The sequence below is a fragment of the Macaca thibetana genome, chromosome 13 (genome assembly GCF_024542745.1).
Source record: "Macaca thibetana thibetana isolate TM-01 chromosome 13, ASM2454274v1, whole genome shotgun sequence".
Taxonomy (NCBI): domain Eukaryota; kingdom Metazoa; phylum Chordata; class Mammalia; order Primates; family Cercopithecidae; genus Macaca; species Macaca thibetana.
Genome location: NC_065590.1, coordinates 60,368,762 through 60,396,465, shown reverse-complemented (window position 1 = coordinate 60,396,465; position 27,704 = coordinate 60,368,762). Strand labels below are relative to the sequence as shown.

Genomic DNA, 27,704 nt, shown 5'->3' with positions numbered 1-27,704 from the left:
TATTTAAACAGTTTTTAGTATTCTATTTTAATTTTATTGTGGGTTTTTAAAAATTATTACATCTCATTATAGTGTGTTTGTAGTTGCTCTAAGATTATAACATATATATTTAAGTTTGTATAGTCTATTTAGAATAAGTATTTTTCCATCTAAGTGGGTTGTAGAAATCTTAACACCATATATATTTCTCTGCCTTCTTCCTTGTTTGTTGTATTGTCTTTTGTATTACATCTACATACATATAAAACCCCATCAGATAATTATATAGTCTCTGCTTTCAACCTGATGGTTACTGTGTGTGGTTTTTTTTTTTTTTTTTTTAAATCTCAGCATCCGCTGGATGGTTACCATTTCTCTAATCTTCCTTAATTATAGATAATACATTTTTCCCTTGATATCTTTTCTCTTCTATCCTTTAGTAACTCTTTCAGAGTGGGTCTGCTGGCAATGAATTCTCATAATTTTACCTTTATCCAAACGTGTCCTCATTTTGCTTACTTCCCTGGAGTCTAAGTTGACAGTTATTTCCTTTCAACCCTTTAAAAATGTGCTATTTCCTTTTGAACTGCGTTGTTTCTGGTTAGAAATTTATAGGCAGTCAAGTTATAAAATGTATAATGTATATAAGTGGTGCATCACTTTTTTATTGTATATATTTAATGTATATAATTTATAGGCAGTCACATAAAATGTATAATGTATGTAAGTAATGCATCACTTTTTTTTTTCTTGCTACTGTCAAAATTTTTTGTTTTCATTTTTTACCAGTTTGACTGTCTGGGCATGGGTTTCTTTGGGTTAATCCTTTTTTTTTTTTTTTTTTTTTTTTTTTTTTGGAGGCGGAGTCTTGCTCTGTCACCCAGGCTGGAGTGCAGTGGAGCAATCTCAGCTCACTGCAACCTCTACCTCTCCGGTTCAAGCAATTTTTCTGCCTCAGCCTCCTGAGTAGTTGGGATTACAGGCGCACGCCACCATGCTCAGCTAATTTTTTGTATTTTTAGTAGAGACAGGATTTCACCATACTGGCCAGACTGATCTCAAACTCCTGACCTTGTGATCCGTCCGCCTCGGCCTCCCAAAGTGCTGGGATTACAAGGCATGAACCACTGCGCCCGGCCCTCTTTGGGTTTGTTCTACTTGGTTTCTCTGTGCTTCTAGAATCTGATATACATTGTATCTTTTACCAAGTTTGTTAAAGGTTTCAGCCATTATTTCCTCAAATATTTTTCTCCATTGCTCTCTTTCACTCTCTTTTCAGGATACCAATGACATGAATACCAGACCTTTTGATATCCCAAAAGTCCTTATGGCTCTGTTCACTGTTTTTCACTTGTTGTTCAGACTAGATCGTTTCTACCAGTCTATCTTCAAGTTCACTGACTTTCCTGTGTCATCTCCATTTTGCTTATTAAGCCCATCCAGTGATTAATTTCAGTTACGGTATTTTTCAGTTCTAAATTTTTTTTTTGAGACGGAGTTTCACTCTTGTTGCCCAGGCTGGAGTACAATGGCACGATCTCGGCTCGCCATAACCTCTGCCTCCTGGGTTCAAGCTATTCTCCTGCCTTAGCCTACGGAGTAGCTGGGGTTACAGGCATACACCACCACGCCCAGCTAATTTTATGTTTTTATTAGAGACAGGGTTTCTCCATGTTGGTCAGGCTGGTCTCAAACTCCCGACCTCAGGTGATCTGCCTGCCTCAGCCTCCCAAAGTGCTGGGATTACAGGCATGAGCCACCGCGCCCAGCCTAAAATTTTCATTCTATTCTATTTCATGGCTTCTGTTTATTTGCTGAGACCTATTTGTTTCAAGAGTGTTTTCCCTTGTTGGAGCATTTTTATCATAGCTGCTTTAAAGTGTTTGTCAGATAATTCAAACACTGTATCATCTCAGTGTTGGTGTCTGTTTATTGTCCCATGCAAGTTGATATTTTCTGGGTCCTTCATATTCCAAGTAATTTTAGATTGCATCCTGGGCATTTTCAATATTACATTATAAGACTCTGGATCTTACTTAAATTCCATGGAGAATTTGCTATTTGTGTTTTAGCAGTCAGTTGACTCTGTTAGGTTCAACCTTCAAGTTGCAGCCAGCTTTCTGTGGGTGGTGATTTCAATGACAGTTTGTTTTCAGAGCCTGTACTGCTTTGCTGTTTGGGTCTGTCCTGTATGCAGTATCACTTTGATATTGTTCCAGTTTGAGATAGGTGGTAATCTCTCTCTTAGTTCCGTTCTCATAGTTTTTGGTTTGCTGTTTAGGTTGAGATCCATGCCATGTTCAACTCTGGGATGAAGCCTGGAGTTTATAATCAACTTTATGGATTCACTTTTCTGTGAGTTCCTCCCTCTCAGCAATTTCCTTTATGCTGTCTGCTCCCAACCTCTTTTCAGTCCTTGAGAGGAAAAGCTGGGTCTTTTTCTACTCTGCTCACTTCCTGTGATTGCACCCACATCCAGGGCTAAGTGGTAGGAGTACAGAGAGGAAAAAAAAAGTCGATGGAAAGAGGTTGCCCACTCTCTTGAAAACGACAGCTTCTGGGATTGTGGAGAAATGTTTCCCTCCCTCAGATTTTTAGGTACCTGTGGGCACCCAACTATTAACTACCAGGATCCTTTTCCCAGCTTCTTAAGCCTGAACTGGAGGGCTTCTCCTGGATCTCTGCATTGATTTCCACTTCCAGGTTTTCCCCAAGTCCAGGTGGCAGGATACAAGAGGAGAAAGAAGTAAACTTAACACTGGTTCCATGTTACCATTGAATTTTGATATTTTGCCATCTACCTCCCACCATTTACTTTTCAGAGTCTTTAAATAGCTGCTCCAAGCATTCTGGGGTTTTGTAGCTATATTCAGTAGGAGAGACAGGATGGAGTGTTTTTACTCTATCTTGGTTTGCATTGAAGCAATGTGTACTGTTAACTATGACATTCATTTATTCAGCCAACACACATAGCTATCATTTGAGTGCTTACTATGTATTGGGCACTTATTACATATATTATTTGTTTAATTCTCCAATAATTTTCCTCATTTTAGACATGAGGAAATTTAAGGGTAAAACTGTTAACCTATGTCCATAGATGTTAAATACAAGCAGGGATTTGTATTTCTTCCTTTTCGAGATAGAGTCTTGCTCTGTCGCCTAGGCTGGAGTGCAGTGCTGCTGTCTCAGTCACTGTGACCTCCACCTCCTGGGTTCAAACCATTCTCCTGCCTCAGCCTCCCGAATAGCTGGTACTACAAGTATGTGCCACCATGCCCAGCTAATTTTGTATTTTTAGTAGAGATGGAGCTTCTCCATGTTGGCCAGACTGGTCTTGAACTCCTGACCTCAAAGTGATTTGCCCAACTCGGCCTCCCAGAGTGCTGGGATTATAGGCATGAGCCACCACACTGGCCAGGGATTTGTATTTCTGACCCCCAAAGCTTTGCCATTTGCCTCTATGCCAGTGGTTCTCAAAGTGTGGTACCAGGGCCAGCATCATCAGAATCAACCTGGGAACTTGTTAGACACACAAAATTTCTGGCTCTACCTCAGATCTACTGAATCAGAAATTCTGGGAGTGGGACCCAGTAATTAGTTTTGACAAGCCGTCTGTTATCCTGATACATACTAAATTTGAGAACCATTTCTCTATGCTGTATAACTTCACAAGCACTATGTGTGGTTTAGTTTCTTAGCAAAACCTTAATAAAAGAAACTGATTTTTCACTATTGTTTGAGACATATGCTAGTATGCTAAAATCTAATTTTTTACTAACATCACTGACATATAGCTTCAAATTCACACTTTTCTATGTTACTCAAGACAACAGTAGTTAAAATATAAATACTTTGACTTAAAAAATTTAAATGTATGCATATAATAGGGGCTCCAAAAGTAGTCATGTGTTGCTTAACAACAGGGATACGTTCTGGGAAATATATCGTCAAGCGATTTCATTGTTCGAACGTCATAGACGAGACTTACACAACCCTAGATGTTATAGCATACTATACACCTAGGCCATCTACCGTAGCCTGTTGCTCCTGGCCTGCAAACCTGTGTAGCACGTTACTGTACTGAATACTCTAGACAGTTATAACACAATGGCAAGTATTTATGTATCTAAACATCTGTACATAGAAAGGATACAGTAAAAATACAGTATAAAATATTTTTAAATGGCACACCTGTATAGGGCACTTATTTTGCATGGAGCTTGCAGGACTGGAAGTTGCTCTGGGTGAGTCAGAGAGTGAGTGGTGTGTGAATGTGAAGGCCCTGAACATTACTGTATTGTAGACCTTATAAATACTGTACACTTAGTCTACACTAAATTTACTTAAAAATCTCTTTCTTCAATAACAAAATGACCTTTAGCTTCCTGTAACTGTTTTACTTTGTAGACTTTTTAATTCTTTATGACTTTCTGCCTGTTTCGTAGTAGTACTTATTTTAAAACACAAACATACAGCTGTACAAAAATGTTTTTTCTTTATATCCTTATTCTATAAGCTTTTTAATGTTTTTTTAAATTTTTGGCTTTTTTGTTAAAGACTAAGATACAAACACACATTTGTCCTGAGCATACACCTGGTTAGGATCATCTAGACATCACTAGAATAGGAGTTTTTCAGCTCTGTTATGATCTTAAGGGATCACCATCATATATGCCGTCTCTCATTGACACAAACGTTGTTATGCAGCACATGACTGTATATATAAAGAAATCAATCTTAGATACGGTTTTCTGCCAACAAATCACCTCACGTCTGGTAACTACTATGCTATGTAATGCCCTGTATTTTAAATTTCAGGATATTAATATTGTTTGTCCTAGATTTCAGGGTAACTTTTGAGATTGGCTCAGATTAAGATTAGGTTGGCTGGGCATGGTGGCTCATGTCTGTAATCCCAGCACCTTGGGAGGCCGAGGTGGGTGGATTGCTTGAGGCCAGGAGTTTGAGACCAGCCTGACCAACATGGTGAAACCCCATCTCTACTAAAAATACAAAATTAGCCAGGCATGTTGGTGGGTGCCTGTAATCCTAGCCACTCTGGAGGCTGAGGCAGGAGAATCACTTGAACTCAGGAGGCGGAGGTTGCAGTGAGCCAAGATTGTGCCACTGCACTGCAGCCTGGGTGACAGAGTGAGACTCTGTCTCCAAAAGATTAAATGGCCCATATTTGGAGAATGGGTCCTATTTCATAGAATTTTTTCCCACAAAATATTAAATGTATAACTACATTTAATTTGCATATTCCTATAAGACATTTTATATACACTTACCAAGTGATGGGAAAAAATCTGTCAACCACATTTCCAAAGTCTGCTTTTTTAATTAGTCCATAATTCTCATTTACCTTGAAGTATATGTAGGCTAGTATATTGGATTAGCAGGTATATTCAGATGTGAAGGTTAATTATGGACCATTGTCTCTTTTGTGATAAATTTTGGGGTCAGAAACACTTGTGTTTAAATCTGAGCTTTCCTTTTACTAATAAGGTTGGTGGGGGTTTGGAGCAGAGCAGATGTTATTAATTCTCCATTGTAGAAATAGGCTTTATAGCCATTCTTTTTGTATTCAATTTTAAGTTCATTACTCCAAGGTGTCTGCATTAGCAAGATGCATACTATCTGCTGGATACTCTTCAAGGAGTATCAGTACTAAGGTAGAAAGGGCTGCTCTAGACTGAATGTTTGTATTCCCCCCCAAAATTCATATGTTGAAACCTAATCCCCAGTGCAATTGTATAAGGAGGTGGAGCCTTTGATAGGTGATTAAGTTATGAGGGTGGTACCCCCATGAATGGGATTCGTGCCTTTATACGGAGCCGAAAAGATGAGAGTTCTCCTTCCACTGTGTGAGGTTACAGTGAGAAGATAACCATCTCTGAACCAGGAAGCAGGTCCTCACCAGACACCAAATCTGCCAGTGCTATGATGATCTTATACTTTCAGCTTCCAGAACTATGAGAAATACCTTTCTTTTGTGTATAAGCCACCTTGTTTATGGTGTTTTCGCTATGACAGCCAGAAAATATTAATACTAAGACAAGGACCCTGCCCTCAAGGAGTTTACTGTCTATGGAAATAAACAGGAAAGGACTTATGCCAAAAACGTGATTGCTATGATACAGATATGTACTGTGGATGTGCTGTTGGTGGTACATATACCACAGAAACCAGCAAAATACTGCATCCAGTCAGTTCTGCTATAATGAGATGTATACATTCTTAAAAATCACCAAGTGTAGGGAAAAATAAGATTGGGGCACAACATATAAAAGTTTCATCAGTAACACATTTTTAAAAGAAGTAGGAACCTAATAAAAATGATAGCACCGTTTTAATGGTTTTACATGTTAAAATGGTTAAGAGAAACATAAAAACTACAATAAATATGGCACTTTACCTTTAAAAAGACCTGAAGTTTGCTTTTGAATATAGTCATGGGAAAAGATGCCTCTTGTGAGTTACTATGAAATGGTGGAAGGACAGTTGCCTGAAATCTGAGGGAAAGTTAACACCAGATGTGGATGGCTGTGGCTGGTAACATAAGAGATGTACTGAGGTAGCTGGGAGATGTTTGAGGTATATGTTTTATGTGTTCCTATGTTCAGGCTGTGGCTGGATGCAGTTTTATTTCATCTGTCTAGTGTTAAATGGCACATAAGCAAATGGGATTCATGTGCTCATGTTGTGCCCTAGTGTAACCAGCACATTGAAACAAATTGTAGATTTCAAAACAAACATTACAGTAGAACTAACTGCATCAGGGCTTTTATTCCATTCCGAGAGCTGGCTTACCAGCACACCACTGGGAAGAGCTGTCCATCAGCCTGGAGGAGTCTTGGATGCCTTTACAGAGAAGATGATGAGTGAACTGAGATTTGCTGAATGAGTGTAGTAATATTTTTGCCAGGTATAGTATAAGTAGAGGGAGGGCATTCCAGGCAGAGGGAACAGCAGCTTGTGGAATAGCATGCAGAAGGAAGCCTCGTGTCTCCAGAAAACTCCTATGTAGTTTGAACTTGGAAAGAAAAAGAAACACTGTTAATGAAATTTAGCGGTTAGGCAGGAGCCAAATTCATCATGGCCCAATGTACCACTTGAAAGAATTTACATCTTATCCTTCAAGGGGGAGAGACCACTGAAGAATTTTGAACAGAAACCATGTCCCAGTGCTGATTTATGTGGCTCTCCTAGAGACAGCATGGAAGATAGTTTGAAGCAGGGCCAGCTGGACTCAGAATCTGGAGGTAAGGAAGAACAAATGTGTGTCTTTAATAGGCTTGGCCCCTTTGAGAATATTGTAAAAGCTATAGATGCTCACTGGCAACTGTGTCCTTTCTTTGTTCCTAGAAATCATTATCACTGTAATTTCATCTCTTGGTATTAAGGGCCAGGGCCATGAGAGTTAGCCTTTTATATGGTGATGAGTCAGGTGAATTTATAACCAGCTTTCACAATAGCTAGTTTCACTGTTAGCTTTATTCTTACAATGTTTAAAAATCGTGTGGTGAATCATAATTGGAGGATTTTAACATCTTAATGTGTATCCATTGGCAAATAATTACATGGGTCAAAGGCCTCTTTATGTACTAGATTCCTATTTTTGCCCAAATTATTTTTATTTTATTTATTTATTTTTTGAGGCAGAGTCTCGCTCTGTTGCCCAGGCTGGAGTGCAGTGGCATGATGTCGGCTCACTGCCACCCCTGCCTCCCGGGTTCAAGTGATTCTCCTGCCTCAGCCTCCTGAGTAGCTGAGATTACAGGCGCGCGCCAACATGCCCAGCTAAGTTTTGTATTTTTAGTAGAGACGGGGTTTCACCATGTTGGCCATGTTGGGTTTGAACTCCTGGCCTCAGGTGATCCACCTGGCTCAGCCTCCCAAAATGCTGGTATTACAGGCGTCAACTACCATGCCCAGTCCCAGATTATTTTATAATAAAGAATGACTAGCTGGGTGTGTTGGCTCATGCCTGTAATTCCAACACTTTGGGAAACTCAGGTGGGGGGGATCGCATGAGTTCAGGAGGTCGAGGCTGCAGTGATCCTGGATTGCACCAGCCTAGGTGACAGAGTGAAACTGAGACCCTGTCTCAAAAAGAAAAAAAAAAGAAATAACCATTGTAAAGGATGAATAAATAATAAGCAAGTAAAATTCAAGGTTAAAAAAAGCTGTAACATTCTTTCAAGCAAAAGTTACAATTAGATACAAATGACTTGAATAACACATCTAAATGAAATAAGCCATATATCCCACTCTTTAAAAAATCAGTATTTTCCCACAGTGCTCCTTGGCAATTGTTTTGGTGCCTGTTACAGAGTAAGGTGCTGAGAAAACTCATAATCTGGTTGAAGATACTAATGACACACTAAAAGTAATTGAAGGCAGGAATATCAGGTTAAAACATAAAAACCATGTTCTACAGTTTTCTAGTTGATAAACTATCACATACTCTATTTAGGATGTAATCAGTATGCAGTAACTATTTATTAAAAGACTAAAATGTAGTACTTAAGGGAGAGTTAGGAAGAAATAATGGAAACATTGTGGGACTTTTGAATTTTCTGATCTTTGAAACTTTGGAGAGTATAATTAATGGATTATGGATTCACAGAGGCCATATACCCTTTCCGTAATTTGTCTCTGGTACTTCTGTAGAGCAATAGTTGGTGCTGTTTTTTTTTAATTAGAAAACTGATATAGAAAATTATATTATTTTAAAATTATATGTATTATTAAACTAATATATTAAACTATATAATTAAGCGAATATAGAAAAGTATATTATTAGAAAAATAATATACAATCATTGTAGAAAATAAAAGAATGCTACTTGTATAAATAAAAATTAAAGCTCTTAATAACCTTTAAAAGCACTGATTTTTCTTTGTAACTCTTTGATAGGGGCCAGATCATCAAATACCAAGTTTCTGCTACTAGTAAGATGCTGTTCAGCTATCACTTACTAACCTATGACAGCCATTTGTGAAAGGAAACCTACATACAGGTGTAGGCATATAATAAAAAGGAATTTTATTATTGATAGACGGTTACAGTTATACCATAATTCGTTGGCCTTAGTTCACTCTAATAGGCAGATATTTGAATCTTTACTTAATCTAGACATTACCAAAGTGTGCATTTATCCATATTCTTCTCCCTTAACTCTTAGAGTCATACATAATCTTTTCTTCATGTCATATAATATTTCTTCTAGTCCTCAGTATTTACTAAAATAATAGTGTACCCTTCTCTTATAGAAATAAGATTTTTTTTTATGAACCCCTGTCCTCATCATACGTAATCCATACTGCTTTGTCTTCCAGCTGAGCCGTTTGGTTCTTCTAGCATATGCAGAGAAATTAAGTCTTAGTCATTTAATAAGACCACATCCAGGAATAAAATCGCCTTTTAAACATGGCATGGAAGACCCTTGAGAGTCTCTCTCTTCCCCACTTTTCAGGTTGCTTTGTCTTTTACTTGACACCATCCGCCCCGTGATCAGCCATCTGAATCACTTTCCGTCTTTTGGAGAGCCAGGCCCTTTCCTGAGTCCATGCCTTTGCGACTGCCTGAAATGCCATTGGCACGTAGCTATTCAGTCATTAAAACCTAGCTCATGATCACCTTTTCTGTGAAGCCTTTCCTGACCCCCTGCACTGGTTAGGATTAGTTGTACGGTAGCAAGTAACAGAAACTCCAAAATAAGGATGGCCTAAAAATGAGAATTTTTTTCCTATAAAAGTTCAGAGTTTGCAGTGTAGGGCTAAAATGACAGCTCTGCTCCACGAAGTAATTTTCAGCTCATGGCTTTGGAAGCTCTCAGATTTGACCCTTGTCCTCATGGTTCAAAATTGAGGTATCTTTGTTTTAAGCAGCAGTATGGAAGAAAACAGAGACAAAGGGCATATGCCAGCTGTTTCTTTAAAAAGCTTCCCTAAAGCCTCCCACACCATGTATCTGGTTGCATCTCATTGGCCAGAACTTAGTCCATGGCCACAGGGAAGGTTATATTATTATGGAAGAAAAGAGAACAGGTATGGGGACAATTGGCAGTCTGCCACATTACTCCAACTAGACGTAGTTGCTTTGTGCTTTGTGTTCCTGAGCATTCTAATCATTTCACATTTAGGCTATGTTGTCATCTGCCTTCTCTGCTGGATTCTGGACTTATCAGAGACTGTGTTTTTCATCTTTTCATCTCTAGCACTTTACATAAAGTTTAGCACATAGTCCATGCTCATACTTGTTGAATGAATGGATAAAGACATTTGGGAAGAGTACAGCAAAAATATCAGACATAAGCAGATGGCAGTATTTAAATACCCATGTGTACAAAGGTAATTGCTTATGTAGACATTGATGTCTTTTCTTATACTTAATTTTTTTCCTATTTTCTCTATTATGTGAAAAGAATAGACACAGTCAATAGTAGAGGGCATGCCTCAAAATTGACCACATAGAACATAGAGTTATTTAAAAGATAATATGATTCTCTGTGTTATACTTTTTTTATTATTGTAGTAAAATATACATAACAAAATTTGCCATTTTAACAATTTCTCTCTCCCCCCCACCCTTCCCTTCTCTCCCCGTCTCTAGCTCTCTTTCCCTCTCTCTCCCTCCCTCTTTTGAGACACAGTCTCTCTCTCTGGCTCAGGCTGAAGTGCAGTGGTGCCATCATTGCTCACTGCAGCCTCAACTTCCTGGGCCCAATTTGTCCGCCTGCCCTGACTTCCCAAGTAGCTGGGATTGTAGGTGTGTGCCACCATGCCCAGCTAATTTTTAACTTTTTTTGTAAAAATAAGGCTTCACTATATTACCCGAACTGGCCTTGAACTCCTGGGCCCAAGTGATCCTCCTGCCTTGGCCTCCCAAAATGCTGGGATGACAGGTGTGAGTCACCACACCTGGCTCATTTTAACCATTTTTAAGGGTATAGTTCAGTGGCATTAAGCACATTCACGTTCTTGTGCAACCATCATCACCATCTATCGGCAGAACTTTTTCATCTTCCCCAACTGAGACTCTCTACTCATTAAAAACTAACCTCATTTCCTCCTCTCCCCAGCCCCTGGAAACTACCATTCTACTTTCTGTCTCTATGAATTTACTACTCTAGGAACCCCATGAGAAGAATCATCAGTATTTGCCCTTTTGTGACTGGTTTATTCCACTTAGCACAATGTCTTCAAGGTTCATCCATGTTGTAGCATGTGTTAGAATATCCTCCCTATTTAAGGCTGAATAATATTCCATTACGTATGTACCACATTTGGTTTGTCCATGCATATGTTGATGGATGCTTGGGTTGTTGTGCTACCCCCAAACACCTATTACCCACAAATACAAGCCACATACAGGTTGATATCCCTTATCTGAAATGCTTGGGACCAGAAGTGTTTTGGATTTCAGATTTTTTAAAAAATATTTGCATTATGCTTACCAGTTGAGCATCCCTAATGTGGATATTTGAAATGTTCCAATGAACATTTCCTTTGAGCATTATGTAGGCACCCAAAAAGTTTCAGAGTTTGGGGCATTTTGAATTTCGGATTTTTGGATTTAGGGATGCTCAACTTGTACTCACATAGCTTCTTAAAAGGAAATTTAAGAAAAGTACGCTCACCTATATTGAGAACTTATTTTTCTAGCAAGTAATTTATCACCTCTCCTAATCTTAGCTTCTGAAATGTAAACTAAGAAAGTTATGAAGAATGTTATCTAGGTGTCAAATCTTAAAATTAGATCCAAGAGTGGAATTAGAGAAATACAGTGGCCTTTCACAATAAAAGACTAAATTTTAAGAGTCTCTTAATTATTTGGTGAGAGACACAGGACAATACAATCTGTGAATTTCTATTCTTTTGAACTATGAAGATTTTATCATGACTGGAGTGAGAAGAAATATAGCTGTAGCTTGATGGTTTTGCTTTTATAAAATTCATCTGGTAGTGAAGAGAAAAAGATTATTAATGGGTAGAGTAAGAAAAATTAACTCCATTCTTACTGCGTGACTTTTATTATCAGATAGCAATCTGATAACTGATTATTATCAGTTTGGTGACAATAATTATTTTTGGATGCTTGATTGCTAGTACTTTGCCTGATGCCTAGAAAATTCTGATTTGGGATCTGTATCCTAATGGGCACATAGCCCAAATTAGCAGTCAAATTCTTCTATTAAAATTATCTGATAAAGATTTCAAATAATTCATGCATTTACATGGAATACATACCCAGTGGTTTAAACACAATTTCATAGACGCTTTCCCATTGAAGCTGATTGTTTGGCAAAATGGTGAGTCATGCTTTACTGGCCAACTCACACACCAGCTGTTGGTATAATCAGTTACCTGAGCCAAGATCAAAGCAACAGAATAGAATATAGTACCTTGGCTCTGATACTTTCTGTCTTTTCTAAAAGAAAAAAAAAAAATTGGGATGTAAATTTCCATCCCTCTCCTATGTGCTTTGGGTTTTAAGAAGCAATATAAGACCATTTTGTATCTTTAGAATCTTACAGTTGTAGAGATAAAATTGATATGCTTGAAATGATCTGAAAAGAAGAGAACAAATTGTGGTGTTAACTGTAAACCCTTTTAGAGAAATCAACAGGGAGACATTTGAACTTGATGTAGATGTTAAAAATAGAATTGAATGGTAGAGGGCCAACTAAGGGAGGTATTTCAGAGTAAGGAGAAATTAGTTTGGATAAAGCAGGGCCTGATTATGGGTGGTAATGAGTGAATGCGAGGCGCAAGATGCTCCAACTGTTGAATGTTCCTAAAAGAAATGGAATCTGGCAGTATTATGAGTCCAGGAAGACCGAGAGAGACTAAGGTGTTGTAGAAATCTAGAAATGGGACAGAAGAAATCTGGACAAAGTTTCTGGCGGTGAAAGTAGACAGAAAAGGTACATTGGAGGGACATCTTGAAAAAAGAAACTGTTGAACTAGGTAACATTGAATATGGTGGTATTAAGTGGAGGAAGAGTAAGATAGTCTAAGATTTTCCCAAGAAATCAAGTACAAACCTGGTAAATGACATTTCAAGTACAAACCTGGGGAGACATATTGTTAATTTTGGATATAGTTAATTTGAGGTGCAGTGGAGAATAGCCAGATTGGAACAGACTTTTAGGCTGTTAGTGGACTGAAGAGTGTGTTGAATGTATGGACTAGAAGTGTGTTTCCCATACACATCCAGTTGTATTTGAGGAGGTGAAAATTGGTCCTAGAGAATACTTGTTTATAACTGTAAAGGCAGGAACATATGTTCTCATAGCTTCTATGTATATGTTAAAAAATCTTTAAGTCAAATAAAATTTTTTCCCCATTAGCATCATTTCACTTGAAGGAACTAGGATGGTTAAATAGATGAAGTTCATCAGTCACATCCAGGAAACTGAAGTTTTTCCCCCATACAGTGAAATAAGAAAGGTAGTAAGCTGCATCTTGCTAGCAGTAAGAAAGATGCAGAACCAGGATAAGAACTCAGATTCTCTAAGGAGCAACATCTTAGAATAAACGTATCCTTGGTATGACATTATATTCTTCATTATTGTAAATTATTGAATTATTTAACACGTTTAATTTTACAACATTTGAGGTAATGTACCAGTAGAAAGTGGATGCTTCATGTTTTTCTTTGGTGGAATATTTAGTTGGGTTGACTGTGCCAAATTTTATTTGTGGCTTTCTCTCTCAGAATGACTCTTTTTGTAAATAGCAAAACATATATAACCATATAGAGTCAAAGAGAAAAAAAAACTTGGCAGAAGACTATATCCATTGTTATTGGATTGTAAATTGTCCTAAGAAGTAATATCTTACAGGAATGATAATTAGAAAGGTAATATAATTAGAAATAATAGTCTTATGTAGGGGTGGACTATTATTGGGGTTTCACTGAAGGATACCTGAGGTGGTTGTTAGTAACACTTTGTGAGTGCCTACAAGTACAAGTACAGTACTGCTTTCTGCTTTCTTTGTTGTCTCTCTTGTGTATGCTGCTTTTTGGTTATTCTCCTTTTCTGTAGTAAAATGTAACCCATATATAGAAGAATGAATATATTATAAAGGGGCAGTTTAATGAGTAATTATAAAGCATATTTGCTACCCAGATTAAGAAATAGAATATTGCCAGTGAACCAGAAGCCTGCTCTGTGCCCTTTCCCAGTCAAACTCCATCTGTCCCCACCGCATCCCATCCCCCAAAAGTAACTATATTCTTTTGTGAACATCATTTTTTCTTTCTCTTTAAACTTTTACCATCTATGTGTGCATCCCTAAATGGTATAGTTTAGTTTTGCCTCTTTTGTACACATGTCTACACACATAGGTATACATGTCAGTATTCATGTGTATATTTTTATTTCTCTAATCCATTGTGCATATACTATTCCATTGTATCAATATACTATAATATATGTATTCTGCTCTACTTTATAACACTGAAAAACACAGCTGTGACCAGTTGAAATAATGCCCAGGAGGATCACCTCTCTCAGAGAACAAAGGTATTAACGTATTCAAATGGATACCTTTATTTGTAGAATACTTCTTAATATCATGTGATATACTAGAATTCTAGGGAACATGAGTTATGAAATACTGGATAAGACCTTTTGTTATTACATTCTGTCACTGAGGAATTTCAGTGCCTGCTATTCCTACAGTCATGTCTAAGGAGAACATTCACTGAGGGCGTAAACCAAGGTAGCTGTGCTTTAGATCGTGAAAGACCTTACCTTACCTGGCAATAGGTGATTGGACTGGCATGGGTATCCAAATTAAAGTCACCAGTGATTGGTCGGACACTGCCCAACCAGGTGAACTAGCACAGAAAGTTGTCTCCAAATGGGAATGAGCTTAACCAATCAGGTTCTGACAGGCCTTACAATTGGCTATATTTGGTTAAAGAACTATTGCTTTTGCTTTTAATTTTCTGTCTGGATGTACTCCAGATAAACAAGGTAGAGTTCTGGTTACTGTAAGGATACACATGATGCGTATCATAAAACTCACAAAAAGAAATAGAGATAGGCAGTTAAGTATTGGAAGCAGAATTTGAAAAATCAAGAGAAAGAGATAGGAGGGGCCTGTGATAGACCAAGAATTAGCAAAAGGTATGAGAAAGTGGCACCTATGAGGTAGAAGAATACGGAGTCTAGAAGCAGAGATACAGCTGGTGGCTGGAGGCAAATCACATATCTAAAGCTGAAACCCAGGATGTTGCTGGGTGCCAGTAAGAACCAAAGTTCTAGGATGAAGATCTGCCATTGCCTACTGCTCCTCTTGCTGCCTCCTAGGGCAGACCTGGAACCACACCCATTCTCAGTCCCAGTATCCTTGAGGCCCAGACCCACTTGTGTTACTGATTTTGTTCTTGGACTTCTGACTATCAAATCCATACTTATTAATCAGGATCCTTCCTCAGCCATACACATCTACATTTGTCTACCCTTAGTGTGTCAGAACCTTGCAACCAGAAGAGACTCATAAATGAGTTGAAATTCATTAGTTGTATTACTTACCACTAATTCCCAATACTGTTTGAGAAAGTCACACTGGCTTGAGTGGAGACCTGTATTTGTGATTCTTTTCTCCATTGATTGTGTTCTCTGCCCCTCTAACCCACCATTTATTTGTGTCTTTATTTCCTCACTGTTGCTTCATCTTTAAAAAGTTTTAAAAATATTTCATCATCCATTTCTTCTGCATTTTGCATGTATCTTTGAGTTTATAATATGAAATTAGATTGATCTTTTTCAAGATCGACTTCCTTTTTATTTATTTGAAATGGAGTCTTGCTCTGCCACCCAGGCTGGAGTGCAGTGGCATGATCTCAGCTCACTGCAACCTCTGCCTCCCAGGTTCAAGCAATTCTTTTACTCCAGTGTCCGAGTAGCTGGGATTACAGGTGTGCGCCACCATGCTGAGCTAATTTTTGTATTTTTACAAATCCCAAAGTGCCGGGATTACAGGCGTGAGCCACCGCACCTGGCCCCAAGATCTATTTCCTTTTTAAATAGCATTTTAAAAATATTGGATTTAATATTTTCAAAGTACAAAAAAGAAAAAAAAATGAAATTACAGTAAATAGAACTATCCAGAGATAACCACAGTGTTATTTCCTAACTATATATTTTTAAAAAATATTTGTGGTATATATGTGTGTTAAGGTCTATTTAGTTGTACTGTTTTATAACCATTTTTATTTAATATCATGAACATTTCCAGAATATTAAATGCTCCAGAAACATGGTTTTTTATGTCTATTATTCCAGCATGTAAAGGCACCAGAATTTATTTAACCAGTCCTCTGTTCACTGAGCAATATGATTATTGCCAATTTTTTCCTAATATAACTAATGCTAGGATGAATATTTCCTGCATATAAATCTGTATCCTTATCTGATTATGTTCTTGGAATAAATTTCTAATTGTGAAGCCTTGGATAGAAAGATGTGCATAGTTTTAAAGCTTTGGTACATAATATACAGTTTCCTTTTTGAAATGTCATGTGGATCTATGCTCTCACATTAGTGTGTGACAGTGCTACTTTCTCAATACCCATGCTAGATAGTACCATTAAAATGTAAAAGAAATAAAAGCAGACTTTGCCAGTTTGGTTAGTGATAAATCTTGTATCACATTTTAATTTGGATGTCTTTGACAAATTCCAAGAATGACCTTTTTTCCATATATTTACTGGCCAAGTATACATCTGATTTGTGATTATTCTGGAGATATCCTTTGCTGTTTTTTAATTGAGTTGTTGTGTTTTACCATTTTCTTTGTCTTGTTTTCTTTTTTAAATAGAGACAGGTCTTGCTTTGTTGCCCAGGCCAGACTTTGAAGTCCTGGGCTCAAGCAAGCATCCTCTCCACACCCCCACCGCCACTCCCACCTTCTTAGTAGCTGGTCTATAGGCGCACGCCACTGCGTCTGGCATATCTTTTTCTTATAAATTACACATATTAATTTTCAGCATATGACAACATACTGTCATATGTCATCTCCATATGTCATGTTGAAAATGTTTTATTCAGCTTATCACTTACCTTTGTTTATGACATTTTTGGTATACAGAAGTCTTAAATTTTATGTCATTTAGTCTTTTGATCATTGCCTTTTGGTTTCTTGCTTCAGCATTTTGCTTAAATAGGCCGTCTTATCTCTTATTTGAGAAATCATAAGTTTTTCTATGTTTACTACTTTTTTTTTTTTTTTTGAGACAGAGTCTCACTCTGTCACCCAGGCTGGAGTGCAGTGGTGTGATCTCTGCTCACTGCATCCTCTGCCTCCCAGGTTTAAGTGATTCTCCTGCCTCAGCCTCCCAAGTAGCTCGCATTACAGGTGCACGTCACTACACCTGGCTAATTTTTGTATTTTTAGTAGAGACACGGGGTTTCACCATGATGGCCAGGCTAGTCTCGAACTCTTGACCTTGTGATCTGCCCACCTCGGCCTCCCAAAGTGCTGGGATTACAGGCATGAGCTGCCGCGCCCAGCCTGTTTACTACGTTTTAATGGTAGGTTTATGTTTTTATAATCCGTTGAAATTCTTACCCATTCATCTTATGGGAACATTTGAGATTACTCAATTTTAGGCCCCAAAGTATAGTTTTTTAGTTTCAGAAAACTTGACTGTTCACTTTTTATAAGTTTTTCGTCTGCTTCCTCCCTCCCTCCACTATATATATATCTGCCCATCACTGTATAAAATTTGTATTTATTTTATATATATAGACACACACATATATATATATCTATTTTATATATATGTGTGTGTGTGTGTATGTATAATCAACATGTTACAGGAAAGGGGTCCTGATACAGACCCCAAGAGAAGGTTCTTGGATCTCGCGCAAAGAAGAATTCAGGGTGGGTCCATAGAGTAAAGTGAAAGCAAGTTTATTAGGAAAGTAAAGGAATAAAAGAATGGCTATTCCATAGAGTGGCCCTGTGAGCTGCTGATTGCCCATTTTTATGGTTATTTCTTAATGATACGCTAAACAAGGGGTGGATTATTCATGCCTCCACTTTTTAGACCATATAGGGTAGCTTCCTGACTTTACCATGGCATTTGTAAACTGTCATGGCGCTGATGGGAGTGTAACAGTGAGGATAACCATAGGTCACTCTTGTGGCCTTCTTGGTTTTCGGGGGTTTTGGCTGGCTTCTGTAATGCAGTCTGTTATCAGCAAGGTCTTTATGACCTATATTTTGTGCTGACCTCCTATCTCATCCTGTGACTTAGAATGCCTTCACTGTCTAGGAATACAGCCCAGTAGGTCTCAGCCTCATTTTACCCAACCCCTACTCAAGATGGTTCATATGCTTCTGGCAAACATACGTATACTCGAATATTTAGTATAATGATGATTGATTAAAAGTCATACAAGGAACTGGGGGGCATCTCCAAATATATCAGAAATTTAAGCAAAGACCTTCCATTTGTGTTTTCTGTTGGTAATAGGAGAAAAAGGAGAAACACAATGAGTTGTATTTTTCTCAATTTTCTGCATAAAGGAAGCATATCAGTTTTTTAAAGAGAAACCTTGGCAGTAAAGTCAAAGAGGAAATTTTTGTGTAGGTGTTTATATCAGGGGTGATGTCTTTGATATTTTTTTTTTTTTTTTTTTTGAGAAGGAGTCTCACTCTGTTGCCCAGGCTAGAGTGCAGTGGTGCAATCTCGGCTCACTGCAACCTCCTCCTTCCGGGATCAAGCGATTCTCCTCCCTCAGCCTCCGAGTAGCTGGGATTACAGGCGTGCGCCACCACACCCGGCTAACTTTTGTATTTTTAGTAGAGATGGGGTTTCACCATGTTGGTCAGGCTGGTCATGAACTCCTGACCTCAAGTGGTCCAGCCACCTCTGCCTCCCAGAGTTCTGGGATTACAGGCATGAGCCACTGCACCCAGCCCTTTGATACCATTTTTATAGAACCTGGAATAATACAAGACCACTTATTTGATAAACTCTTAAGAAGTTGAGAGCATAACGTTAAGTTGTAATTCTGGTATAGTATTTGTGTAGGGAGCCAAAATAATACAAACCACATATATATATATTTCTGGTGAAGTAATTTGATAATGGATAGAACATAGAAAATCAGTGTGGGTGGTGAGATAGTCCCAAACTAGTTATTTCAAAATAATAATCAAGTTTTTTTTTTTTTTTTTTTTTTTGAGAGGGAGTTTTGCTCTTGTTGCCCAAGCTGGAGTGCAATGGTGCAAGCTTGGCTTACTGCAACCTCCGCCTCCCAGGTTCAAGTGATTCTCCTGCCTCAGCCTCCCGAGTAGCTGGGATTACAGGCGTGCACCCCCATGCCCACTAATTTTTTGTATTTTTAGTAGAAATGGGGTTTTACCATGTTAGTCAGGCTGGTCTTGAACTCATGACCTCAGGTGATCCACCCACCTCGGCCTCCCAAAGTGCAGGGATTACGTGCATGAGCCGCCATCCCCTGCCGTAATCAAGATTTTTGACCTGATTTTATTTTACATGTATTTGTGATTTCTATTTAGTACTTGGGAAATAGTTGTGGAATGGTTCATCCATACTAGATCTAAGTATTTCCCCTGGAAAGTTTTACATTTTATTGTGAAAATTAGAAAATCTATATAACAAGATGTAGAATCATCCCATTTAAGTGGATTTCCAGGATTGACCTGCAAGCAATAAGAAAGGGTTTTTACCCACTACACTTCAAACAATTATGATGCGAACTGTTTAAGTTAATAGTAAGTGTTAATTCATTTCACATCTCAGAGAATGTCTAAGAATTTTGGGGATATTAATGAAGCACTACATCCTTATCAAAGAATATTGAGAATTCTGCTTTAAACTACTCAGTTTATCTTTGAGACTGTTTAAACCTCCTTTTCTTTATCTGCAAAAGAAGTCTCAAATCTTAAGCCATGTTTATGGGAAATGACTATACCTTAAACTGTGTAGGAAGTTATTTTAGGGGGAGACAGGAAAGGGAAAGTTTGTATTGGAAGAACAGCATTTCTTTGATTACATATTTTTGTATCTGACACTGCATTTACATTGTTTAAATTGAACATAAATTTGTACCTGATCAAAAACATGTCCAGCTGTGGAGTATGAGACTATTTAAATAACTCAGTATTATACATTAGGATTTTAATTTAATTGGAGAGTAGTATGATCAAAATTAGTTGTAACTGTTATGCTATGTTAGACCTTAAATAACTTGATTCCATTTGTGGAGTACTCTGCTTATTTTAAAAATTCTGATATTAAAAGAAAAATCACAGATCTTTGAGGTTAATTGAGTTGCGTGTAGAGGAAGGACTACCTGGGCTGGCTAGAGACAGAGCGTTGTTTATCCTCTTAACATTTCCCGTGAAAGACTCTTCACAAATCTCTTTTGGTTGGTTGTTTACATTTTTAATCATTTGAAAGTTAATTTTTTCCTGAGAGTTTCTTTGTCTTTGGTCTTTAGAAGGATCAAAGAGTGGTCAGTCAGAATTCCTCTTTTTAAAGAAAGAGTCTCTGTATATGTAAAAACAACCATTTGATCACCTTCATTCTCCAGATGGCATAATTCCAGCTATATTATCTTAATATTCCTAAATTATAGTACCCTTCACTGTTGTTTTGCTGTACTTTTTCTTCCCAGTTTTTAAAGGGTGGAGGAAGTAGCCAGACACAGAGCACTTTGATTTTTTTTTTTTTTTTTTTTTTTTTTTTTTTTTGATGCTTGAAATCCTGGGATCAATATTATGAAGGATGCTCCAGAAGGGAGTGAGAGTGGAGAAAGGTAGACTCTTTAGGCATCTGATTCATCCATGCAAATGATGAAGACTGAACCTGTTAGGGGGCAGTGGAGATAGAGAGGAGGGATAGGCCTGATATGGCTGTGAAGTAGACTATAGACCCACATTCTTATTATTCACCACTCCCCAGAGTAAGTACAAAGACAGTGGTAACTCTAGGATATCTAGCATGTTTTCTCTCTTGCCATTTGAATCTTCTCCTTTGGAGTATAGCAATATTCCATCAGGGCCAGGCGCGGTGGTTCACGCCTGTAATCCCAGCACTTTGGGAGGCCAAGGCGAGCGGATCACGAGTTCAGGAGATGGAGACCATCCTGGCTAACACGGTGAAACCCCGTCTCTACTAAAAATACAAAACTAGCTGGGCGTGGTGGCGGGCGCCTGTAGTCCCAGCTATTCGGGAGGCTGAGGCAGGAGAATGGCGTGAACCCGGGAGGCAGAGCTTGCAGTGAGCCGAGATCACGCCACTGCACTCCAGCCTGGGTGACAGAGCGAGATGCTGTCTCAAAAAAAAAAAAAAAAAAAAAAAGGAAGAAATATCCCATCAGCCCGTCTCCTTTACATTTTTTGGTTGCATCTCTTTTAATTTTGGTTTCTACATGTTTGTTGTTAGTATGGCATATAGTTATGTAATTGATTTTTGTGTGTTGATCTTATATCCTGTGACCCTACTAAACTGCAAAATTTACTTTTCTTTCTTAAGATTCCTTAGGGTTTTCTGTGTAGACAATTGTGTCATCAGAAAATGGAGTTTTATTTTCTCTTCCAATTTGCATGACTTTATTCCTTTTTCTTGCCTTATTGAGCTGGCTGTTGCATGTCTTTTGATCTCTTGTTCTGGCCATCAGTGATTACACATCAAGGTTGCTAGACAGAATTGTTTCTTCTTCCTGGAACACTTTGCATAGGCTGGCGTTTTCCTTCAGCAAGGATTTTAATTACTGTTTCAAAGTCTTTAACGGCTTTTGATTTTTAATTTCTTCTTGAGTCAGTTTTGGCAATTTATGTTTTTCTAAAAATCTAGTCATTTCTTCTTACTTTTTAAATTTATTTGCTTAGTGGTCTTGGTCTCTTACTTTTTTTTTTTTTTTTTTTTTTGAGACAGGGTTTTGCTCTGTTGGCCAGGCTGGAGTGCAGTGGTACAGACACAACTCACTGCAGCCTTGACCTCCTGGGCTCAAGTGATCCTCCCACCTCAGCCTCCAGAGTAACTGGGACCACACGCACACACCACCACACCTGGCTAACTTTTGTATATAGAGGTAGGGTTTTGCCTTGTTGCCCAGGCTGGTCTCAAACTCCTGGGCTCAAGCGATCTGCCTGCCTTGGCCTCCCAAAGTGCTAAAAATTACAGGCATGAGCCACTGTGCCCAACTGGTCTTTTATCTTTTAAATCTTTATGTCTCCATGTGTTCCCTTTTTTATTCTTGCATAATGTGTCCATGTAGTCTGTGGCCCTGGACTGTTACACTTTTTAAGGTTTCTTTGGTCTTCTCTTGCTGTGGTCATTGTACTTACATGTAGTGCTCCTCTATTACCACATCCCCAGCCCTTCTAATTTGCAGTTTCTAAGTATGCACTTGGTATCTAGCAAATAAAGTTTGCTTAAATCGAAGGTGAATTTAGAGTAAATAGACATAGAGAAAGAGCTTTAAATATTCACATCTGAGAGCTTGAACTTTATCATCATGTTGACCACATGTGGTACTCAGCAAATGTTAAAATGAATATTTTAAAAATCTTTTCAGCTTCTCAGCTTTTGATAGGTTATGTTTAATTTTAGTTGTTAATAAACTAAAGATTTCTTGATTGTCCTACTTCTAAAAACTAAATTTGTATGTTACATGCTAATTGGTAAAACCAAAACTAAACTGTATTACTTGAAGTTTCTAGTTGATTTTGTTCAACATGCTTCTCTTTACATTTGTTTTCTTACATGATTAAAAGTTATCCTTATTTGCCTTTACTTCTCCTGATACCCTTCTCAAATATCCTTCTAAAGACTAATTTTAAGATGTTTCCATTATTGTCTTTTCTCTTTTTTTTTTTTTTTTTTTTTTTTTTTTTTTTGAGACATAGTCTCACTCTGTCACCCAGGCTGTTGTGCAGTGGTACGATCTTGGCTCACTGCAGCCTCAGCCTCCCAGGTTCCAGCAATCTTCCCACCTCAGCCTCCTGAGTCGCTGGGACCACAGATACGTGCCACCTGGCCTGGCTAATTTTAGAAAATTTTTTGTAGAAACAAGGTCTCTCTGTGTTGCTCAGGCTGATCTTAAACTCCTGGGCTCAAGTGATCCTCCTGCCTCGGCCTCCAAAAGTGTTGGGATTGTAAGCATGAGCCACTGTGTCTGGACAAATTTTCCTTTTTTTTATGGTGTCAGGGAAGGTAGATCCAAAAAGGGGTGCACATTGTCCTGATTGGTTTCTTTCTTTTTTTTTCTTTCTTGGATTCATTACAAGTTGTCAAATTATTTTCCATTAGTTTTTTTTTAGAGCTAAAAGTTGGCATAGGAGACAGTAGTATCTTTAAGTTTGTTAAAGATTAGTAAATGTATTCTAAACAGTTTTAGATAAAAAGTAAAAAAGTTGTTATTATCAAAACATTATTTTATTTTAGTCCTTAGAGTCTTTGTATTTCTTGTGATACTTGATTTAAACTGCTGGGGTTATAAAATGGTTATCTTCCCTAGAGAAGGAAGTGGTGCAGATTCCATTTGCTCACTTACCATTGGTAACTGAATATTATTTGTAAATTATTAGCAGGATCATAATGAGCTCACTGTTAGGTAGTTCCCCCAATCAGAGACTCTTTGCTGGATTAAGCTATCTACTAAATTCCTCAACTGAGAGTTGTTTTACTTTGTTGGATTTTTTGTTTATATTTAACTACCTTTTATGTTAAGGGAGATTTGTAGGAAGCATTGATGCCCTGTGCTGTAGTAAGCATGATCAGTAGAGGCAGTGCTGACAGTACTAGTCACATTTGGTTATAAAGCTGAGTAAAATGTTATTTACTTTACTAAGTTGGTTTGCTAACAGAAGTAGTCTCCCTGGAGGTGGGATATCAATGCAGAACTGACTCAGCAATAATCTTTCCCTAAGGATAAAATAGCCTTACTTTTTGCTACTGTCACTAACATGAATTAACATGCTTTGGATTGGTTGTATATCAGAAGCTATCATTTTTGAGGCCCTATTATATATGCTTAGTTGTTCTTACCTTATGTCATGTTATCCTGGAAAGGCCGAGACTTAGGTCTCTTACACAGCTAGCGAGAGCTTGAATTTGATTTTAGGTCCTGCTAAATCTAAGGCTTATGTTATTTGTGTTATACCAGTCTGCCAGCAATGCTGGCCAAATAAGAAACATTTCAATGAATGGTATATTTGTTAGTATATTATATAAGATATATTATATAAGAACATGAAGCATAACTTATTAGGATTTTAGGCTTCTCTAGTGTATGGTATCTATAGAGCAAAATTTAAATTGTGGTAGTGTTTTATAGACTAAAAAGGAATCAGAAGCCCCTCCAAATGAATAAGGACTGTGTTCCTGGACCTTACCCAGTACTGCAGAGATTAGCTATCATTAGTTTTTGTGGATGAGCTGTAGAGTCAGTGAAGAAACATTTCAATGAATGGTATATTTGTTAGTATATTATATAAGATATATTATATAAGAAAATCTCCATAGCGTTTCTTAGGCTATGATGTGAAAGTTGGAGTCATGGATAGAACTTTCACTGTGGCAGATACTGTACATAGGAAAATGACATTTGTGGCATGATCCAGAAGAACTGAAAGAAGTGTTTTTTAAAAGAGAGAAAAGCTGAAGATGCTAGATAATGTTTAAAAGAGAGAAAAGCTGAAGATGCTAGATAATGTTTAAAAGAGAGAAAAGCTGAAGATGCTAGATGCTGGTAACATTTTTAAAACCTCTCTGTCTTTTGAGGGTCTCCTACGAGCCAAGCATTTTATGTATATTATTTCTATCGTCACATCCAAACCATAAGGTAGATGTTATCCTCATTGTACCAAGGGGCAAATTTAGGTTCAGAAATACGAAGAAAGACATTCAAGGTTCTAGCATTCTTAAATGGTAATACTGGAATTCATCCTTTCTGCTCCTGCCTCCCAAGTGTTTGATTATTTCATTGTCTGTCCGCTTTTCATTCTGGTGCCCTAAGCAAAGCATAGGCAGTATCTTACAAGAGATTTGGGCTTAAGAATAGGATTTCTGCTAGGCCTGGTGCGTCCTCCTACATGATACTAGAAGTTAGAATTGTGTGGATGGATAAAACTTAGGAACTGGAAATGTAAAATTAAATACTTTTTTTTTTTTTTAATTAGAGAAAGAAATAGCCCTAAAATTGTCTTTTTTGGAGAGTAGGATTGCAGGGACTATATAACACATGACTCTTAATTTGGTTCTGTGTCTTCTTTTTAAAAATGGACCACTATATTAATGTACAGAGAAAATATAAGAACTTATTAAACTCCATCCCTTGAAATTAGGCATATGATTACAAAATACATTCTTAACTGACCATATAATTAAAAGTAGTATTCAGAGAAGCAGTAGAATTTATTAATATAGAACCATTTGTTACAATAGTACCAGAACATTTCTGAGTGGTATACAGGCCTACACAAAGGGTTGTGGGTTTAATAGTTGATAGGCATATAGAGTAGAGATACCAAAACATTGTTGGTAGGCCCATGAATATACTTGAGATTCTTTTGGTCAGAGTATTGTTTCATTACAATTAAAATGGAATAAGCTAGAAATTTTCTTTTGAGTCTGCATGTGCTACCTCTGTCAAATTTTCATGTTGGAGTGATGCTGAGTTTGTATAATAATTTGAGATATATTCCATCTTTTTATGCTCTCCAATAATTCAAAATATGGAAATGATGTATTCTCTGAAGTTTTAAACCAAGTACTATAGTACTTGGACTTAGAAGAATTAATATACAATTTTAAAATTGACTAAAGAGGAGAGAAGCTGAATAGACTAAATAATAATAGAAGAAATTGAAGTCCAAGTTGTTGTTAATCTCTCAGATGTATGGGTTTCTACATCTATAAAATTGAGATAATTATTACTCGTAGGGTTGTTGGGAGAAGTAAAATGCTTATGTCAGAGTCTGGTACATTGTTAGCCCCCAATAATGTAAATTGTCATCGCAGCCATTACTATCATCATTATTACTCTCTTTTTTCAAGATTCAGCTTTTTTCCAGAGTTTTATTTCTTTGATTACTTACTTCAAAGACTCTTAGATTTACTGTTAAAAATGTAATTGCCAGAGGTTTATCTCTTTTGCTAGCCTGATTCCATCTCTGACATAGTTTACTTAAAAACAAAATACACTTTATAAGAAATAAAAAGGAATGTAGACACAGACATGGAAGAGTTTCTTTTTTATTGTTATTGTAAGAGAAGATTATGTACAGGTTTTGCATAAAAGAGAAAATGTGGAAAGATACTCACCAAAATATTAACAGTGATTATCTCTAGGTGGTGGGACTTAAAATGAGGGTTAGATTTTTAAAAGTATTTCTGGAGTATTTTAGTTATTCTGTGTGTGTACTATTTTTCTAAGAAAGTTTTCTATTTTATCACTTTATGCCCTACTGATCATCCATTTACTTTATGCACTTAAGATCCTCTTCTTAGAGTACTGATCTTCAAACTGTTCCATAGAATGACTGTTAGATTTGGTAAACATAATCTTAAATGTTTTATGTAGTACATCAGGGGTTGGCAAACTATGGCGAATGGGCAAAATCTAGCCCACCACTTGTTTTTGTACAGCCCACCATGAACTAAGAATGGATTTTACATTTTTAAATGGTTAATGAAAATCAGAAGAATAATATTTTGTGACAAGGGAAAAATTATATGAAATTTAAGTTTCACTGACCATAAGTAAAGTTATATTGACATGCAGCTATGCTTATTCACTTGCATGTCCCCTATGGCTGCATTCAGGCCACAGTGGCAGAGTTCAGTAGTTGCCATAGAGACTGTGTGGCCCGATGTGGAGAAATAGGAACACTTTTACACTGTTGGTGGGATTGTAAACTAGTTCAACCATTATGGAAAACAGTATGGCGATTCCTCAAAGATCTAGAACTAGATGTACCATATGACCCAGCCATCCCATTACTGGGTATATACCCAAAGGATTATAAATCATGCTGCTATAAAGACACATGCACACGTATGTTTATTGCGGCACTATTCACAATAGCAAAGACTTGGAATCAACCCAAATGTCCATCAGTGACAGACTGGATTAAGAAAATGTGGCACATATACACCATGGAATACTATGCAGCCATAAAAAAGGGTGAGTTTGTGTCCTTTGTAGGGACATGGATGCAGCTGGAAACCATCATTCTTAGCAAACTATCACAAGAACAGAAAACCAAACACCGCATGTTCTCACTCATAGGTGGGAACTGAACAATGAGATCACTTGGACTCGGGAAGGGGAACATCACACACCGGGGCCTATCATGGGGAGGGGGGAGGGGGGAGGGATTGCATTGGAAGTTATGCCTGATGTAAATGACAAGTTGATGGGTGCTGACGAGTTGATGGGTACAGCACAGCAACATGGCACAAGTATACATATGTAACAAACCTGCACGTTATGCACATGTACCCTAGAACTTAAAGTATAAAAATAATAATAAATTTAAAAAAAAAAACCAAACATTTACTGTCTGGCCCTTTAGAGAAAATGTTTGCTGAGCCCTGCACCACATTAGAGAAACCTATGTAGTTCAGTGTTTTGTTGTTGTTGTTTTTTAATCTATGTTTTTTTTCAGCAAGTGAGCATTACCACCTGAGCTCTACCTCCTTGTCCAATCAGC

General features: G+C 37.5%; 1 protein-coding gene across 6 annotated transcripts in view; it reads left to right on the top strand.

The window, feature by feature from the left end:
- Positions 1-27,704, top strand: part of SOCS5 (suppressor of cytokine signaling 5) — a 164,311-nt gene that overhangs the window by 26,366 nt on the left and 110,241 nt on the right. Inside the window, exon 2 of one of the 6 annotated variants that reach the window (XM_050754288.1) lies at positions 7,127-7,247. The exons of 4 other annotated variants lie outside the window; for them this stretch is intronic. The gene's annotated coding sequence lies outside the window, so the exon portion shown is untranslated. Of the gene's footprint in view, positions 1-72; positions 7,248-27,704 lie in introns of those variants that run through there. One more of the 6 variants, XM_050754287.1, reaches the window with a different exon arrangement.